The sequence below is a fragment of the Scyliorhinus torazame genome, chromosome 11 (assembly GCF_047496885.1).
Source record: "Scyliorhinus torazame isolate Kashiwa2021f chromosome 11, sScyTor2.1, whole genome shotgun sequence".
Taxonomy (NCBI): domain Eukaryota; kingdom Metazoa; phylum Chordata; class Chondrichthyes; order Carcharhiniformes; family Scyliorhinidae; genus Scyliorhinus; species Scyliorhinus torazame.
Genome location: NC_092717.1, coordinates 82200292 through 82219525, shown reverse-complemented (window position 1 = coordinate 82219525; position 19234 = coordinate 82200292). Strand labels below are relative to the sequence as shown.

General features: G+C 49.1%; 1 long non-coding RNA gene across 1 annotated transcript in view; it reads right to left on the bottom strand.

Annotated features, from left to right (window-relative positions):
• Positions 1-981: 981 nt before the first annotated feature.
• Positions 982-19234, bottom strand: part of LOC140385997 (uncharacterized) — a 161899-nt gene continuing 143646 nt past the window's right edge. Inside the window, exons 3-4 of the long non-coding RNA XR_011933518.1 lie at positions 6431-6462; positions 982-1430 (exon numbers count right to left, since the gene is read on the bottom strand). This is a non-coding gene — a long non-coding RNA (uncharacterized lncRNA). The remainder of the gene's footprint in view (positions 1431-6430; positions 6463-19234) is intronic.

Here is a 19234-nt window from a genome sequence, read left to right as displayed (position 1 = left end):
TGAAAATGCGAGAAGCCCATATGGTCAATGTGGGCAAAAGGCTTCCCATGAATCTCTCACATAATGGAAAGGAGGAGGGGGGTAATTCCATAAAAGTAGCATATGGAAAATTAATATGAGGAAAATTATGGGGATAATGCTCAAGTTCCTGATAAGCTGTCCCGATAGATAATGTTACACAACAAAAGGATACTAATGCTATATTTTTTCACATTTTGCCTGTATGTATATCTAGGTTGTCTAAATCCATCAGTATCAGGTGTTGGAAGAGTGGGGAATGGTTTGTTTCTGGCTGTCAGAAAAGCAGATGATGTTGAAATATTAAACAATTTATATGCAGGACCTCCTCTGAATCATTTTATTCCCTTTCCCAATAGCAGCTAACCAGAGATTCTCTAGTTGTCAGATATTGTTATTTATTCTTTTGGACGTGAGCATTGCTGGGAAGGCGAAAATTTAATCTCCATCCCTAATTGCCCTTGACAAGGTGGTGGTGAGCAGGAAGGTCTACATTGGCCGGCAGCACCTGGGAAGCTAATGGGAGGGTGGGAAGGAGTGATTTTGGGTTGAGGGAGCAGATGGTGGATGGGAGGTCACAGGCCAGAGTGGCGAGGATGTGGAGAAATTGAAATCTGGTTTAAAGAGAGATCACGGTTCAGGTGGAAGCTCACAGGAAGATATCCAAGGATGGTTGTCAGGGAGAATGTATTAGGAAGCAGGTTAGCTTGGTGGGCATTCCAGCTACTCCACAAGCGGTGCTGGAGGGAGTTTACCTGATTGACCTGTTCCATCTCCCTCCTTTCAATGTCAGATTTTGCAAGCTCTGGGGAAACCCATCGAACAGCTTTAAAAGGTACTTAAAATTTGATGGATGCAGCCTCGTTAACCTGTTTAAATAAGCTGACCGATCTCTTGAGAGCCTGACCACCATTGCACAAACCCTGTAAAGCTGTTAAAACCAGAAGTCAGCATGTGAGTTGGAGCTGGGTTTAATATTTGTGAAGCTTTTACCTCTTCCCCACCTGGTGTATTGGGGTTACAATTACACAATTGTGTCCCTGGCTTGATATAATTTACAAAAGCAAATTAATCCACCAAAAATCAATTGCGTGTATTGATAAACATGTTCAGAATTAACAATAACTCCAGGTGGCATGTTTGCATAGTGGTTAGCACTGCTGCATCACAGCTCCAGGGACCTGGGTTCGATTTGACCTTGGGTGGCTGTCTGTGTGGAGTTTGCACATTCTCCCTGTGTCTGTGTGGGTTCCTTCCAGGTGCTCCGGTTTCCTCCCACAGTCTGAAGAGGCACATATTTTAGGATTGGCCATGATAAATTGCCCCTTAGTGTTCAAAAGTAGCTGGGCTGTAGGGCAGTACGCCCAGGTAGAGTTCTCTTTCGAATGGCCTCCTTCTGCACTGTAGGGATTCTGTGATAATCATAAACATGGAAAGAAATTGAACTATAGTGAAATGGTTCGTTATAGCAATGTAATTAGAATCAGGTCATAAGGAATTAATATTTTGTTATCTCAAACATATTTCTCAGAAAATCTGATAAGACACAGGCTTTTGAATGAGATTTTCAGTTGTGTCCCTTGGCATATGTTCCAGATGCAATATAGATGATGCAAATCTCAAATCATCCCACCAGATCTGACCTCCTGCCCCTACTAAAATTGAGCAATCAGAGCTGTGATTTACAATATATGAAAACAATTACCTTATGTGTATAAACAAGCCAGAGAATAGCAATTCTTACTTCATGGCATACCTTGTGGTACAGAGTGCTAATAAATCGAGTTTGACTCTTTTTGTTATATAATAATCCTGATTCAGAGAGTTTTGAATTGTTTATTCCATGGCTGATCCATTTCTGTTATCCTTACCAAGAGGTTTTTGATTATATCGAGCTTGAACATATTTTGAGAAACAAAAAAATCGATTCCAAAGCAAATGTTTTACAATAGTGTTGAGTGGTTTGATAATTGTATTGAGTTTTGTGTAAAAGTAATATTCCCCGTGATATAGATGGGTAAAACCATTTTTAATTCAGATTCAATCAGACTGGTTGATAGAACATTAAAAAAAAAACTAAAATCTCTCTATTTGTTTCAACACCTGAGATCTAAGGTACTTGAGTTGCAATTTAGACTGAAGGGAGGAAGATAAATAATGTAATACATTTGAAGATTGTGTTATGCTTGATTGATGCAACCAGGGAGGCCAAATAGGAAGACAAAGCAAAGTTGAATCAAAGCAAAGTCACACTCATGTCGATGGACAAAATTTAAATATTCATAAAAGCAGTCAAGCAATCCAGTTGGTTTCTCCAGTATTGAGAAGATTGCACTGTACATAGCATTTACAGGAAACAAGATTAGATAAAATACTTGTATGATGCAATTGGACGTAGAAAAATTGTTAGTGTCAATAGTGGGAATAGATCCAACCAAGGGGAATGGATAGATTCGGATCCTCTCACTTGGCGGAAATGGCACAGTTGGGTTAAGATGTTAATGGGTGATGACTGGTGCTGCCATGTTCCCAAAATGTCATTGCCTCTCCCTCCACCAGCTGGGACATCACCTCCAACAGTTTTGGGCAGGGGACAGGTCCTGATTGCTTGAGTGAGGGGAAGATTTACATTGAGTAACTTGTTTCAGTTACCTTCTTGATCCAGAGGCCAGCATGCTCAGAATACATCTCAAGAGTTCAAATCAACTCCACTGGTTAGGCCACCATTCGTGGAAGAAGCAGAAGATGCAGACATCAACTTGGTGAGATATGAATGTGTAAAAATAATCAAAGTTCATTCATGAAGATGGGCACCTGAAATTTTTTAATGGTATTAACCATTAGAGCCATCACAGACTTTGATAGGTAGATTCTGGACAGTCAGATAATGGATTCAGACTAAAAGCCGGGGACATAGATTTTTACACTTAATTAATCATAAATGAAAAACTAAAGGTTTTAATTTACAAGGAAGCTTCCACACCTCAAAATATCCTAAAGGACTTCACGCCTAAATAAATAATTCTTGTCCTGGAGGAAATATGGCAACTAATGTGTGCACAACAAATATGGTACGAAGTCTTACAACACCAGGTTAAAGTCCAACAGGTTTGTTTCGATGTCACTAGCTTTCGGAGCGCTGCTCCTTCCTCAGGTGAATCAGAAAGCTAGTGACATCGAAACAAACCTGTTGGACTTTAACCTGGTGTTGTAAGACTTCGTACTGTGCTCACCCCAGTCCAACGCCGGCATCTCCACATCACAACAAATATGCAAACAGCAAAATGATAGTGGAAAATCATTTGTTTTTAAGTCCTGATTGTGGGATAAATATTGGCCAAATGACCGGTGAGTACTCTCTTGCTCCTCTTCAAACAATGCCACGAGATATTTTAGATCCACTGAGGGGTGACGATACCTCAGTTTAACATCTCTTCTGAAAGACAACCCTCTGACAGTGCAGCATTCCCTCAGTGGAGCTTTCACTCCACTCAATTGGAGGAGAACTTGAATCCACTACTATCTGGTTCTGAGTCAAGAGTGTGCTGTTATACTTGTTGATAGATTTACAGAGTATGTTGAGATTGAGAACAAAAGGAAAAGTAAAGTAGGATTTCAGCATGAGTTGGAGTGAGATAGAGCTGTTACAGCACAATTTTGCATCTGTAAAAAATGAGATAACACCAAGGTAGCGGTGTTGGAGAAGAAAACAGAAACAGGAAGGCGTCCATCTACTAGAATAAGAAAGTCTGGGTATAAACACAGCAGAATAAAAGTATATGATCATGCCAAGCTCCAGCTTTGACAAAGAGTCACTTGGACTCGAAATGTAAGCTCCCTTTTTCCCTCCACAGATGCGAAGAGGCCTACTGAGATTGTCCACCTGTTTTGGTTTGAAATTTGCTCAGTGTTGCATGTGTGAGGTTTGATAGGGTGGTTATGTATTAAACTGGTTTCTTTTAATTCAAATAAAATAGAGCAGAGGACCTGCTACTAGTTCTGCCTGGCAATAAGTCGATGTGACCGAGATGCCATGAGGACTTGGGATTTGTTAAAACCCAAGTGCCAGTTTTCAAACCTTGGCACAAAGAAAGGAACAGCTGGGTCTGCTGTGGGTAGACTTACAGATTCACAGATTTACTGGGCACAATTTAGCGACTTTGTCACACCCAACTTGGTGTCAGGACATGGCTGTTGAATCTCGCAAGAGGCCTCTCACTCTGCATGTCGCAATCTGCATCACTGGGCGTGATCCAGATCTGCATATTTAAATGAGTTATTCGGCTCATTTAATTATATGTTCACGGGATGCTCCTGCCACCAGGGACTTAACAGTCGCGCCTGGGAGTCCTTGCCAGGACGCCATTTAGTACTGGTCTCCAAAACATGGAACAGTTGTAATCTCACTTTGGGGTGTCCCAGGCCATTAGAGATTCCTGGGTGGTTTGGGACAGAGCAATGTGGCATGCTGACACTGCGTCTGGCACCCGGGCACCTTGGCACTGCCAGGCTGCCTGGGTTCCAAGTTGGCACTGTCAGGGACCGGGCCCAAGAGGAGGAGTGGGGGCTTACTACGTAGAAGAGGTGTTCACGGAGGCCTTCCCAAAGTTGGAAGAGGAATGAGGAGGAGGGGTCGAAAAGGGGGGGGTGATGAAAGTGGGGAGCAAGATCGGGGCAGCCAGACAAAATGTCATCCCAATCTGCAAGGAATCTTTTCTTCTGGGCTCACCAGCAGGAAATGACTCAAGTGCGGCCTCGCCAGAGAGAAACTCCCCGAGGCCAAAACAATACGGCAACGAGCCGTTGAATAGCGAGGTGAATCTCGGCGCTGCAGCCATTGAGAAACACTCCACTCAATGCGCCCAAAACCGGGCATTGATTTCTTTCCGTTGGACCGCGCCCATTGACTTAGGAACGTTAGCCAGAGAAGGAGAGTGCCAGTGAGAGAGAGAGAGAGAGGAAAAGTTTCCATAACTCCTACAAATTGCAGGGAAAAAGGCTATTTATCCCTGTTAACTATCAGAGCAGCTACAGATGGGAGCACAATGTCTGGTCAAAGATACGAACCCTGTGGAAATTTAAAGAAACTGGAAGGTTTCGCCTTGTGTGGGCAGGAGAAGGGATTGTCGGAGTGGGCCTTGCAGCTTGTAGTAGTTTTTGGATTTCCAGTAGGTTGGAGAAATTACTTTTGGAGGACTCAGCAAAATTGGGTCGAAATGAACCATTTGGAGGCTGGCAGGAACTCTGGACTGGTTTCTATAAAGATTACAATTAAAGCGGGGGGAGGGATGCAATGTATAAACATGGTGTGGGTATTTATAATCGTGATACAAAGTGAAAACGGGATTTCTTATTTGTAGTTTGGTGTAATGGTTGCCTACAAAGTAATGTTTTGCAGGTATTGCCTTTCGAGTGCTACAGTAAAAGTTCTAAAAGATGAAGTGCGTGATCCACTGGAAAAACTTCTACGTTTGGTTTCGGGCATATTTAGCGGGGCATTTCCTGGCGGCTGCAGTGCATTTGTCAGTTCTTTTGGCCTCAGGGAAGGGGGGCAAAGGGTTCTCTGCGCTTTGAGGAATTTCCTGTCAGTGATCTACAAAGGCTCCTCGTAGATTGGGATGCGTTTTGGAAGGCTGCCCGATCTTTCTCCCCCACTTTCAGGCCCCCCCATTTTTGACAGGCCCTCCCTTCCACTCCAAACATGGGGAGACCCCAGGAACCCCCACCCCCGTCATTCCCCCTCTACCCGGTAAGGCCCCTAGGCCCGGTTCCTGGCATTTCCAACCTGGCACCCTGGCAGGGTGGCACTGTCATGGTGCCATGCTGCCAGTGCCAAGGTCCCCAGGTGCCATTGGGGTAGCCAGGGTACCACCCCGCCCTGTCCCCGACTACTTGGGGGTGTCTAAAGGAATGGGAGACCCCCCCCCCCCAGGTGCTGTTATGCCTGGTCCACATTTGTATGGACCAGTGCTAAACTGGGCCCTGGCAAAGTCTCGCAGGGCTGATCTGGGTAATGCCCAGTGAGGGTGAGATCCAAATCACGTCTCGTGAGATTCCATTGTATCTCGCAAGACATTTCAAGCGTCGCAAATCCTGTGAGGTGCCTCTCCCGAGATGCCTGTCATGAGATTTAGCAGCCCTGTCCCAATGCCAAGTTGGGTGCGACGAGGCAGCTGAATTGCACCCAAAATCTTCTATGATCATTTGAGCCAGTTACTGGGAATTCAAATTTCTTCTTCAAAGTTATTGGTCTCTTTGGGGGCGGCAACATGAGGTAAGGACTTTGTGGAATGAAGCTGAAGCACTTGATCAGTACATAATGTTCAGAGGTAGAAAGGAGAAAGGTAATTACATTGTGAAAAATGCAGTGTGGAATCGTGAAGTGAAGTTAAAGAAGATGGAGTATAATCACCTTGATTCCAGAAATCACTCGAGTCTCCAGTCCTTGCAGCCATGAAGAAGGAGAAAAAACATTTATGATAAATGAGACAGAGCATAAGTAAAACCAGGGACAAAAAAAGCTGTAATATATATATTAAACCAGTGTTACTGTTGAGTTAATTAATGCAATGAGCTGGGGGAATAAAGATGAATTGTGTGAAACTGTGAAAGCAATGGGTCAGGGAGGGGTGCTGCATATCACAGTGATTGTGAAAGGGGGATGGTGTTTCAGCTGAGATCTTTCAATTATAAATTTTAGTTGAATACAAATGCTTAGAAAAGAAATACAAGTATTAGCATACCAGACCAGACCCCAATTTATGCTGGGATACTGGGCGAGAAATCCCAACAATTTTTCAATTTGTAAAGCTGTGAGGATAGGATGCTTCACTCCAGGAGTGATGACTCCGACCAATATATTTTATGTCAAAACAAACTTTAATTTACACACAGAATTAACCACATTAACATCAATGCAATAGCTTTGCAATTAACAGTTAAACTGTTCTTAAATAAAAGGTAAAACCCTAACTTACTATCTACACCTATCTAATTCCAATTTAGCAACCCAATGGAGTTGAAATGTCACTAATAATTAAAGTTAACAAAACAGGTTACTTGCTTATCTGTCCAAAGCTTTGGAGAGAGAGACCCTTTTCAGGAACAATCTGAAAATCCTTCTGTCTTGTCAGACTCTTCTGCCCAACGTAATAGCAATGGCAAAACTGAAAACTACAGACAGACCTGGTTCCTCTCATTAATTATATCATCTGTATCCCACTAAGAGCCTGCTTCTCGAGGACTAAACATAATCCCTTACAACTTATCTACTCTCCAAGGGATCTCCAGCAAACAAAACAATATCCCATTAGCCATCTCTCTGTAAACAAGTAAATGTTTAAAATCAATCATTACCTCACCTTTTACAAGTCCTTAATTATAGCTTTAATCGATATACTATATCTGTGTGTATTTTAAACCAGGGATTTTAATAGCGTCACAAATATAAAATATAACATGTAACAATTTCTTACACTCATCATACAAGGATGGTGTGTGTGTATGATGGGCTGAGGAGGTGGGGATGTTGGTGTGTTGCGGCATGTTTACAATTGGGTAATATCTTTAATTAAAGATTAATCCATAAGGTGCTGCCCTTGTTATGGAATTTGATCAGTTGGTCAATATCCTTTCAGACCATGGGAAGATGCTCTGGTGCCCAGTACAGTGATTTATATTTCAATTCTGCTTTAACTTAATGCTGCAGCCCTTCTTAGATCATTAATTATTTTTATAAATTGCTCCACTATTCAGAGCACCGTTATATCTCATTAATGCAAGGTTTCCATTTCCAATGTGTGAAATTTTCAGCAGCACCTTTCGTTCATTTGTATTCTCTTCCTGTCTGCACTATTTTAATATAATCATGAACATGTTTATGTTAATTAAGGTTAACAACTGTACAATAACACACATAAAATGTTAATATTAATTGGTTGGCAAAGTGCTAAAAGTACCAAATTGGAATTAGTACCTGAAAAATATCTTTGCCATTATATGTAAACATGAAGGGCGGGATTCTCCGACCACCGCCGGGTCGGAGAATCCCCGGGGGTCGGCGTGAACCGCCGGCTGACGAATTCTCCGGCCCCCCTAAAATCCCGCTGAGGTGAATCGTGCCACCAGCCTCGGAGAATGGCGAGGACCGGCACGACACTATAGGCCCCGGAGCCATCTGGATTCTCCGGGCCGGATGGCCAAAGTCCCGGGCCGGATGGGCCGGGGAGGTGAGGGCGCGTGCCGGGGTTGAAGGTCGAGTGCTGGGGAGGGGGGGGGACCGGGGGGACCGGGGTGGTGAGGGTGGCCGCTGGGGAGGGGGGGTCCAAGGGGGGGGTCCGAGGGGGTGAATTAAACCACCTATTTAACGGCGTCAATCTGTTGTGATGGTTGATGCCGGCCGGCGCGGAGGTAGGTCTCGGTGTGGGGCGGCCGCAGGAGAAGTGACGGCATGGCCGGAGTTGGTAGGGTGGGGGGGGGGCTGTGTGGAGGGGGGGGTGTGGAGGGGGGGGTGGAGGGGGGGAGTGGAGGGGGTGTGAAGGGGGTGTGGTGTGGAAGGAGGGGGTGGAGCGGGGTGTGTGTGGAGGGGGTGTGGTGTGGAGTGGGGTGTGGAGGGCAGGGTGGAGGGGGGAGGAGGGGGGTGGAGGGGGTGTGTGCGGGGGGGGGATGGAGGGGGGGTGTCAGGGGGTGGTGGGGGGATGGTGTGGAGGGTGTGTGTGTGTGCAGGGAGGGGTGGAGGGTGTGTGTGTGGAAGGGGTGTGTGGAGGGGGGGGTGGAGGGGGAATGGAGTGGGGGGATGGAGGGGGAGGCGGGTGCCGTGGAGGGGGGGCGGGCCGGGGAGGTGAGGGCGCGTGCCGGGGTTGGAGGTCGAGTGCTGGGGAGGGGGGGACCGGGGAGGTGAGGGTTGCCGCTGGGGAGGGGGGGGGTCCGAGGAGGTTGAGTGCCGGGGAAGGGGGGCCGGGGAGGTCGAGTGCCGGGGAGGGCGCGTGCTGGGGAGGGGAGGGCGTGTGCCGGGGAGGGAGGTCGAGTGCTGGGAGGGGAGGGCGCATGCCGGGGAGGGGGGGGGCTGGGTAGGTGAGGGCGCGTGCCAGGGAGCGGGGGGCTGGGGAGGTGACGGTGCATGTCGGCGAGGGCGGCTGAGTGCCGGGGAGGGGTGGGTGGCGGGGAGGGAAGGCGCATGATGGGGAGGGGGGGGGCCGGGGAGGTGAGGGCACATGCCGGGGAGAGGGGGGGGCCAAGAGGTGAGGGCGCGTGTCTGGGAGGGTGAGGGGGGTTTGGGGAAGGTGTCCGTCTGGTCAGGTGTCAGCTTCCAACAGTCGCGACCATGCAGCCCATATCATCAGCCTACCATGCTCACCCCACCCACCCACCGCCAACCACCCTCACTCCGCCTACCCAACACCAATCACCCTCACCCCACCCACCCAACACCAACCACCCTCAACCAGCCCACCCAACACCAACCACCCAAACCCCAGCCGCATGCACACCACCCCTCCATTGCACAGCCACCTGTGGCACAAAGGGCCGGGCTCACTCAATCGTCGGTGGAAACATGTCTATTGCAGGCCATGGAGGATGACGACAACCCACTCTGCGATGAGCTCTGGGCTCTACATCATTGGACAATGTCTGACCTACGGCCACAGGACCACCCTCCACCCGGACAGTCCCTGCAAGCGGCCGTGACACTACAGCGCACGGACCCATCTGGGCGGCAGATGGTTGCCTGCGCCGGGCTGCCCTCCGAACGCCCGGCCCCTCGGCTGCCCCCGCCTCCATCTGCTGTACAGGGACGGCTGCGTTGTGCGCATCAGTTAGTGTCCCAGATGCCTCATCGCGAAAGTGCTCAACCGAGGTGAGTGTCTCTGCGATGGTGGAGGGTGTAGGAGATAACAGCGGCGTAATGGCGTTCTCCTCATCCGACCCGAAGTCCGGGTCCCCTGGAGTGGTGATTCCTGTCCATCCGTCCCCTGTATGTAGGTGTCGTGTGCGTTAGGGCGTTGGTGTCCTGTGTGTTAGGGTCCTGTGTGTTAGGTTCCTGTGTGTCGGTGTCCTGGGCGTCAGTGTCCTGGGTTGGCTGCGATGGGGGTCTGTTGCTGTGGCTGCCCGCCCCGTCGCTGGGTGTGGCCCGCCGACGTCGCTGCACTCGCACTAGATGTGGGCGGCGTCCGCCTGGTGCTCCGGGTTTGTCTCTAGCTCGTGGCTGTCCTGGAGCGTCCTGGGGGCGGCATCCGCCTAATGTGCCGGTCTGTCCCCCCTTCCCCCAAATCCCCCCTCTCCCCATATCCCCCCTTCCCACTATCCCCCCTTCCCCCATATCCACCTTCTCCCATATCCCCCTTCCACCATATTCACCCTTCCCCCATATCCCCCCTTCCCCATTATCCCCCCACATCCCCCTTCCGCCATATCCCCCTTCCCTCATATCCCCCCTTCCCCATATCCCCCTATATCCCCCTTCCCCATACCCCTTTTCCCCATATGCCCCCTTTCCCCATATCCCCCTTCTCCCATATCCCCCTTCCCCCATATTGTCCCGTATCCCCCTTCCCCCTCCCCCTTATCCCCCCTACTCCTCTTCCCCTACATCCCCTTCCCCCAATTCCCCCTTCCCCCATATCCCCCCTCCCCCATATCCCCCTCCCCCATATCCCCCTTCCCCCATATGGGGGAAATGGGGGAAGGGGATATGGGGTGATATGGGGGAAGGGGGGATATGGGGGAAGGGGGATATGGGGGAAGGGGGATATGGTGGGATATGGGGGAGGGTGGATATGGGGAAGGGGGGATATGGGGGAAGGGAGATATGGGGGAAGGGGTGTTATAGGGAAGGGGGAACCTTGGGGAAGGGGGATATGGGGATATGGGGAAGAGGGGATATGAGGGAAGGGAGATATGGGGAAGGGGGATATGGGGGAAGGGAGATATGGGGGAAGGGGGATATGGGGAAGTGGGGATATGGGGGAAGGGGGATATGGGGATATGGGGCAAGGGGGATATGGGGGATGGGGGATAAGGGAGATATGGGGGAAGGGGGATAAGGGGAAGGGGATTTGGGGAAGGTGTGTTGGGGAAGGGGGAAAGGGTGCTGGCATTGGGGGGTCTCACATGGCACTGCGCGTCCGGCAGCCATTTTGCCGGGTCTCCGGGGGGGGGGGCGTCTTTTGTGCAGTGACGCCGCGTGCGTCCGTGACGGGTGATGCCGTCGCGAATGGCATCACACCGCTACTAGCCCATTCGGGGCCGGAGAATTCATGATGTTTCGGGGGGCCCGACGCCGGAGTGATTCGTGCCGTTTTTGGCACCGGTTTCAGGCCATCGCGCCGATTCACGGAGAATCCCGCCCGAAGTTTCAGCAGGTTTTCTGATTGATCTGTGATAACCATGTGGTGGTCTCTGTCACATAACAATGAGATCCCAGAACGAGAGAAAGGAAGAAGCCATGAAGGTCTGTTCTCTCTCTCTTTCTCTTCTTTGGCCAATTTTGATTTTGTAAGGGTGTTCTTCTTGGCAATGTGACCCAAAGCTAATTGTTGTCCCCTTTTATATTGGTACTTTGAGATATGGTGCAAAGTTGGGTTTACGGAGTTCAGTTTCAGGTCAGCCATTATCTCATTGAATGGCAGAAAAAGCTTGAGGGACTAAATGGTCAATTCCTCTTCCTGTGTTCTATCAGTTTGATTGCTTCATGACTAAACTCAGCAGCAACTGTCTTACGGCCTCAACAACTCTCTCACCTACTGACTAATCACTCACTACCCATGAACAATGGTAAGGAGAAGTAATGGTTTTGAATTTCTTGATAGTGCTGGCCCATTCCTTATGGAACTCCTTTGTAATTAATAATGTTTCAATGTAAACAAAATGTAAAATGCTCGCTTTTTGTATTACGTAATTGGTATTGTGTGACAGGATATATTATCGATTGACTTAAGGACTCTGCGAAGAAAGGCCTACTCAGACAGCGCCTCACAAATACCGTGGTGAGGCTCAATGAACAGGAAGCACAGAATGTCCACAGTGCCTGGACTGCCCCAGCCCCTGCAAGGATACTTTTGGTTTTTCCACCAGAAAACCTCAACGAGAATGACCAGAGGATCCAGCAGCTACTAAAATGCAAGTGCAAGGCAATACTGCACAGACAAATGGAGGCCAAGGTCCAACAAAAACCCATGAACTAAAGAACAGATAGTGAGTGGAAAGAGCACAAGAAAGACAGCAACTCACTGACAGCCACAATATGCATGAATTCTTCAATGCAGTCAAGACCATTTATGGCCCAAGCACTTACTCCACTGAGAGCTAAGAACAGGGTGGCTCTTATGGAGGATAGAGAGGCAGTCAGCTCCCATTAGAAGGAGCATTTTGATGATCTCCTCAATTGAGGTCCAAACTTAATATGAATGTCTTCGACCACATCTCACAGCACATTACATGGCACCACCTCAACACAATCCCAGCCTCACATGAGGTTTAAAAGGCCATTTGACAGCTAAGAACTCATAAGGCGAAAATGTAATCCCTGCCAAAATACTAGATAAGAGCGGAGCAGTGCTGTTGACATGAATAGATGACCTGATCTCCCTCACCCGAAAGGAGGAAAGCATGCCAGAGGATCTCCGAGATCCCACAATTGTGACATTCTTTAAAAAAGGAGAAACGATTGACTGCCGCAACTATAGAGGGATATTCTTGCTGTCCACCATAGGGAAGTTCATTGCAAGAGCCGTTTTCAATCACTTTCTCCCCATGGCTGAAGAGTCCCTATCAAAGTCACAATGTGAATAATGTCCATCAAGAGGCACAGTGGACATGATCTTCACAGCAAGATAAGTCCAAGAAAAATGCAGAGAGCTGCAGAAACCTCTATTCATGGCCTTCTTTGGCCTTACAAAGGCCTTTGGCTCTATCAACCGGGAGGGACTGCGGAGCGTCTTCCTCAACTTTAGCTGCCAGCAGAAATTCATCACCATCGTCCACCGTGATGCTTACCAACAGATCTGCCACAGACCCAATATGAGTGCAAACAGGGGTCAAGCAGGTTGTGTCGTCACACCAACATTCTTTTCCATCTTCCTCACTGTAACCCCCCATCTCCATGAAGCTCCCTGCCAAAGTGGAGTTCTCTACAGGATGAGCGGGATACTACTCAATCTGCAACACCTCCAGTCCAGAACCAAGATCATCCCAAACTCTGTTATCAAACCGCAGTGCGCTAATGACACTTAAGTATGCGCACACTCAGAGGCCAAGCTCTAAACTAACGTCAAAACATTCACATTGGCATATGAAAGAATGGAGCCTGAGGCTAAACATTTGGAAGTCAAGTTTATAAAATATAGGTTGTTTCATGTGCCATTAGCCATGGAAGAGGGAGAAGAAGAATGTAACTAATTCACTATATGGTTCCATCTCATACAAAATTATTCATTTTTGTCTGCTCCACACTGTCATTTCCCACTTTTCGCAACCATTATAAGTCATGTAATTTGCATAGGTTATTTCCATTCATTAAAGTGGGAATATGAATAATTTAAATTCCTCTGATTGTGATGGCTTAGAGGCTGAGCTGGCCTCCTGCCAGGAGTAAGCTAATTTTTAGCAGAGCCAAGAATGAGTTGAGATTGGCTTAACAGTAACGCTCTGCAATTACTCGGCAAATATGTCAACATCATCCTTCTGCTGAAGAGTTCAAAAGTAAAGGCCTTGATTACTGACTGATTTATGATACTGTTGCTGCTCATTGCAACCAGGGGAATTCTAGTCATATTGCCGTGAGACGATATTGAGCTCACTGCTATTTAAACTTTAGCCATACCATTATTATTATCTGCTGGGTTTTTCACAGAAAGCAATAAGATGTTGAAAGAAACTTGAACTTTATTTCAGCATAAGTGCATAGTCATCAAAACGTGTATTGAACATTTACAGAAGGCTAGGTTTGAGTTCTGTGTTGACTACTGGAATAATTGCTTTGCTGTGAAGCATAAAATCATGATAGGTTCCAGAAGATCAAAACAACTTTTTTGGAACTTAATCATATTTTGAATTTGGAATAAATTAACCAAAAGCAAAAAAATCCAGTCTTTACTTCCAGCGTTGAATCTAATGGAGGCGATGGGGGTCTCACCAGCCAAAGCTCCAGATGATCTCTTTTCGGGAATGCCTACCAAATTAAGGCACTGAACTGGACTGCACTGGCAAGGATCCTGGGGAAAGGCCAGTGCCACCTTCTCTGAGAATGCCAGCCAATCAGAAGCTGGCAGATCTGTTATGGTTGTGTCATCGGAGAGGTGGTGTCAGTATGGCACCCACCAGAAGCCTAGTATTGTTGCTGGGCCCTACATCATGGATGAGTGATGGGTAGAGGGACTTCACGGAGTGGTGGGGATGGGGATCGGGGAGGCTGGTGTACAGCACAAGAACAGGGGCTGGCTCTCAATCATTACCCCCTCCTGTAGTTGGGTCCCTTTGAATGAGGGATGTATGAAGCCCACAAGCAACCATGACAGCGGAAGTATGGTGAGGCCCTTAAGCAAGCATTAATTGCCCACTGAAGGGCCTCAATTGGTGGCGGGGTAGAAAGGCCATCCATGGCCCTTCTCACAACAGGCGAAATTCGAGTGGAGGAGGAAAGGACAATGAAATATGCAGATAGATGATCAATTTAAAATATTGACCGGAGTTCTCCAGTCGTTGTGATTCAAATTTCTCACCTGCAGTGCACCGTCACAGCTAGTTTCATGGCAGCGCGGGGTGGTTACAATTGGAAATCCAATTGGCATCCAATTGACAATCAGCGGGAAGATGGAATCCCGCCGCCAGCGACGGCACATGGCTGAGAAACACGCAGCTGGCGGATGGAGAATCCCGCCCATTATCTGATAGGCAGCTTCCACCAATGCAGCACTCCATTTTTAATGCATTTATTTTCCAGGTTAGGTTATTAGATTTGGGGACTTGAAGAAAACTCACTGCCCATCAAAAAGGCCACAAGTTGAAAACATAATTCCCCCAAATTTTGCAGATGTAATGACAATATAAATATCAACAGTCACCAGCATTACTGCGTAATACTGACAGTAGCTTCTGGATCGACATATGCATGGTTAAATGCAACAGATCAAGAAGTTGCAGTCATTGATACCTTACTCCTCCACAGGGTGCAGTGTTGCAGTTTTTGCAGTTGCAGTATTAGTAATTTGATGGGGATTTGAACTTTGTATGCATGTTGAATGAGGTGCAATTGAGGGTTTAATGGTGTATGTTCAACTTAACTAACAGCACGTCTTTCGGGACTTATGGGAGGAAACCGGGGCACCCAAAGGAAACCCACGCAGACACAGGGATAATTTGTAGACTCCGCAAAGACGAAGGCCCAAACAGGGATTCGCACTTGCGACCCTGGCACTGAGAAGCAATAGTGCTTACCATTGTGCTACCGTGCATCAAAGCAGATGTTGGATTTTTATATTGGAGAACATTTCAACAAGAACAACTTATATTTGTATTAGCTTAGAACATAGAAAAAATGTCAGAAGGTGCTTTGCAATATCCCAGAATCATGGGCGAAATTCTCCGTTATCGGCGGAAAGTCCGCCGATCGGCACAAAAAATGGCGCAAATCCGACTTGCGTCACGTCGGAAAAATGGATCGATAGTCTCCGGACCGAAATGGGCTAGCAGCGATGTAACGGGATCCGCGCTTGCGCAGTGGTACACGCCGTGCAGCGTCATACGCGCTGCACGGCGTGACGGCTCATAAGGCCGCGCTGCTCCCCCCCACCCGACCGGAACACCCGACCGCAACACCCGACTGGATGGCTGGCCGTCGCTCAGCCCCGAGGTTCGAGTCACGCGATGTGGAGGCGCTCCTAGACGCGGTGGAGCAGAGGAGGGACGCCCTGTATCCCGGGCACGGCCGCAGAGTTGCCCCACGCCACAGCCGGCGTCTGTGGAGGGAAGTGGCAGAGGCCGTCACCCGCTGTGGCCCTGACACCACGGACAGGCACCCAGTGCCACAAGAAGGTGAACGACCTCGTCAGAGCAGGCAGGGTGAGCCTCCCCCATATCATCCCCTCCCCATATCCCCCCTCCCCCATATCCCCCCTCCCCCATATCCCCCCCTCCCCCATATCCCCCCTCCCCCATATACCCCCTCCCCATATCCCCCTCTCCCATATCCCCCACTCCCCCATATCCCCCCTCCCCCATATCCCCCTCCCCCATATCCCCCCTCCCCCATATCCCCCCTCCCCCATATCCCCCCTCCCCCATATCCCCCCTCGCCCATATCGCCCCTCCCCCATATCGCCCCTTCCCCATATCCCCCATATCCCCCCTCCCCCATATCCCCCCTCCCCGATATCCCCCGTCCCCCATATCCCCCTCCCCATATCCCCAATATCCCCCCTCCCCATATCCCCCTCCCCCATATCCCCCCCTCCACATATCCCCCATATCCCCCCTCCCCCATATCCCCCTCCCCATATCCCCCCTCCCCCATATCCCCCCTCCCCCATATCCCCCATATCCCCCCTCCCCCATATCCCCCATAGCCCCTCCCCCATATCCCCCCTCCCCGATATCCCCCATATCCCCCCCTCCCCCATATCCCCCCCCCAACCTCCACCCCAGCACGGACCCCCCCCAACCTCCACCCCGGCATGGCACGGACCCCCCCCCCAACCTCCACCCCGGCACGGCACGGACCCCCCCCCAACCTCCACCCCGGCACGGACCCCCCCTCAACCTCCACCCCAGCACGGATCCCCCCCAACCTCCACCCCGGCACGGACCCCCCCCCAATCTCCACCCCAGCACGGACCCCCCCCCCCAACCTCCACCCCGGCACGGACCCCCCCCCAAACCTCACCCCGGCACGGAACCCCCCCCAACCTCCACCCCAGCACGGACCCCCCCCCCAACCTCACCCCGGCACGGACCCCCCATCCACCTCCCCGGCACGGACCCCCTCCCGGCACTCCCCCGGAGCCCAGCCTACTCTAACCACCCCCCCCGCCGCACACACACACACACACAACCCGAGACACACCTCTCCTCACGCATTCAGACTGCGGCCACGCCATCGCCTGCCCAGAGCCATCCCCCCAGGCCGTCGCTCACCTCCTCGCTGGTCGGCGTGAGCCTGGAGCACCGGGTCACGCCGATGAAAAGGAGGTTTAATTTACGTCGACGTGAACGGTCATCACGTCGACGGGATTTCGGCCCATCCGGAAGGGAGAATATCGGCAGGCCGAAAATCGGCTGCCTTGCGCAGACCCGTGACATTCTCCGCGGCAGCGGCGACATTAACGCCCCGCAGACTTTTCTCCCTTCGGAGACTTTGGCAACCGGCGGGGGCGGGATTCACGGCGGCCAACGGCCATTCTCCGACCCTCTGGGGGGTCGGAGAATGACGCCCCATGTGTTTAACTGAACAGCACTTATTTATTAACAGGGGTGTTTAGCATGCAAAACAGATGGAAAATTGAAATAATTTGCTGGGCAATGAAGAACCAATGCATCAGAGCCTAAATACTGAGCAAATTTATCTAAGCCCTGAGTAATTAGGTTTGTGGTCGCGGTTCCTAAAAATTCTAATGAAGATATACTATCTGTCAATCAGTTTGTGTGCAAAGAGGAAAACTAAACATATGGTTTCCCTTGTGCCTGGTCTGCCTGCTGCATATTGCAAACTCACGGTGCATTTGTCACTGGCCAAGGAGATGCTTTTGGCACTGTTTCCGCTTAATAATCATGGATGTAATTTGTGCATCTTCGCATTACTGGGATTTCATTTGCATTTGAATTCTCTGCTGTAATAATTCACTGGAAATAATGGTTTAGCAATGTTAAAAATAAACTATGCTGACAAAAAAGAAAGAAAATTGCTAACAAAATTTGAAAACTTACTTCAGTGAAATACTTTTAAATTCCTAATTTATTTCTCATCAAAAAACCCTAAGCTGCGAATTATAAAAATTTCCAGCGGCACGGTAGCACAGTGGTTAGCACTGTTGCTCCACAGCGCCAGGGTCCCTGGTGCGATTCCCAGCTTGGGTCACTGTCTTTGCAGAGTCTGCACGTTCTCCCAGTGTCTGCATGGGTTTCATCCGCGTAGCTCTGGTTTCCTCCCACAAGTCCCGAAAGATGTGATGTTCGGTAATTTGGACATGCTGAATTCTCCCTCTGTGTACCCAAAAAGCCGCCGGAATGTGGCAACTAGGGGCTTTTCACAGTATCTTCATTGCAGTGTTAATGTAAGGCTACTTGTGACAATAAAGATTATTATTATATTCTAATTTAAATGTAAGATGCAAACCTTTACCACATTACAGCCTAAAAATTACTGTTAGTGAAAGAAGTACTTAATATGTATATTTTGCCAGTTATTTTAATGCCAGCGTTAACCTATTTATTTAAAATGGGCTAACACCCCTCTTAAAATAACAGACACAAGAATACCACCTACGAATGTAAGCAACAATCTGTTTCGTGACCATAGGAGTAATTGATTAATTATTTGAATTCTAGGGCCGAATTTTACATGCCCTTGCTGGCAGGTTTGTAGATGGGGGGGGTCATGGCTGTTAAATTCCTCGGATAGCCTTCCCACTAGGCTCTTGCCCGCCCGGATCTCTCACCATTCTATGGTGGAGTGGGTAATGCTTAGGTCATCACCACCCTGCCCTTGCCCTAACTGAGGCCCATAAGTGACAACTTAACAGCTGTTTCCCACCCAACCTCAATTTTCAGGCTAACGGGAGGAATCCAGGAGCAGGCAAGTTAATGGTAGGGAGTTGGCGAGAGTTACAGAACAAAGAGATCTAAGAGTACAGGTTCAAGCTGGGCCAAAGGGCCTGTTTCCATGCTGTAAGTACCTATGACTCTATGACTCTCCATCACCTCCCTTCTGTGCCTCACCTCCTCTCCCTGCCCTGCACTTACCTGCTCCTATGTTCCTAGAATTTTGGCAGGTATTTTAGTCCCATGATTCTTGCTGAAATTCAAAAGGCTTTTTGGTAGTTTGTCAAATTTTCACACCCTCCCATGTGTAGGACAATAAAATTGACTCTGGGGATGGCTTGCAGTCCGAATAGCCGACAGCTCTCTGAGTCGGGACTTTTGCCCGAGTGAGGGGCAGAATTCCAAATTCCGCTTAATTACCAGTCATTGGAGCGTTAAAGGGCTGTTGGACAGCCAATATTGTTGC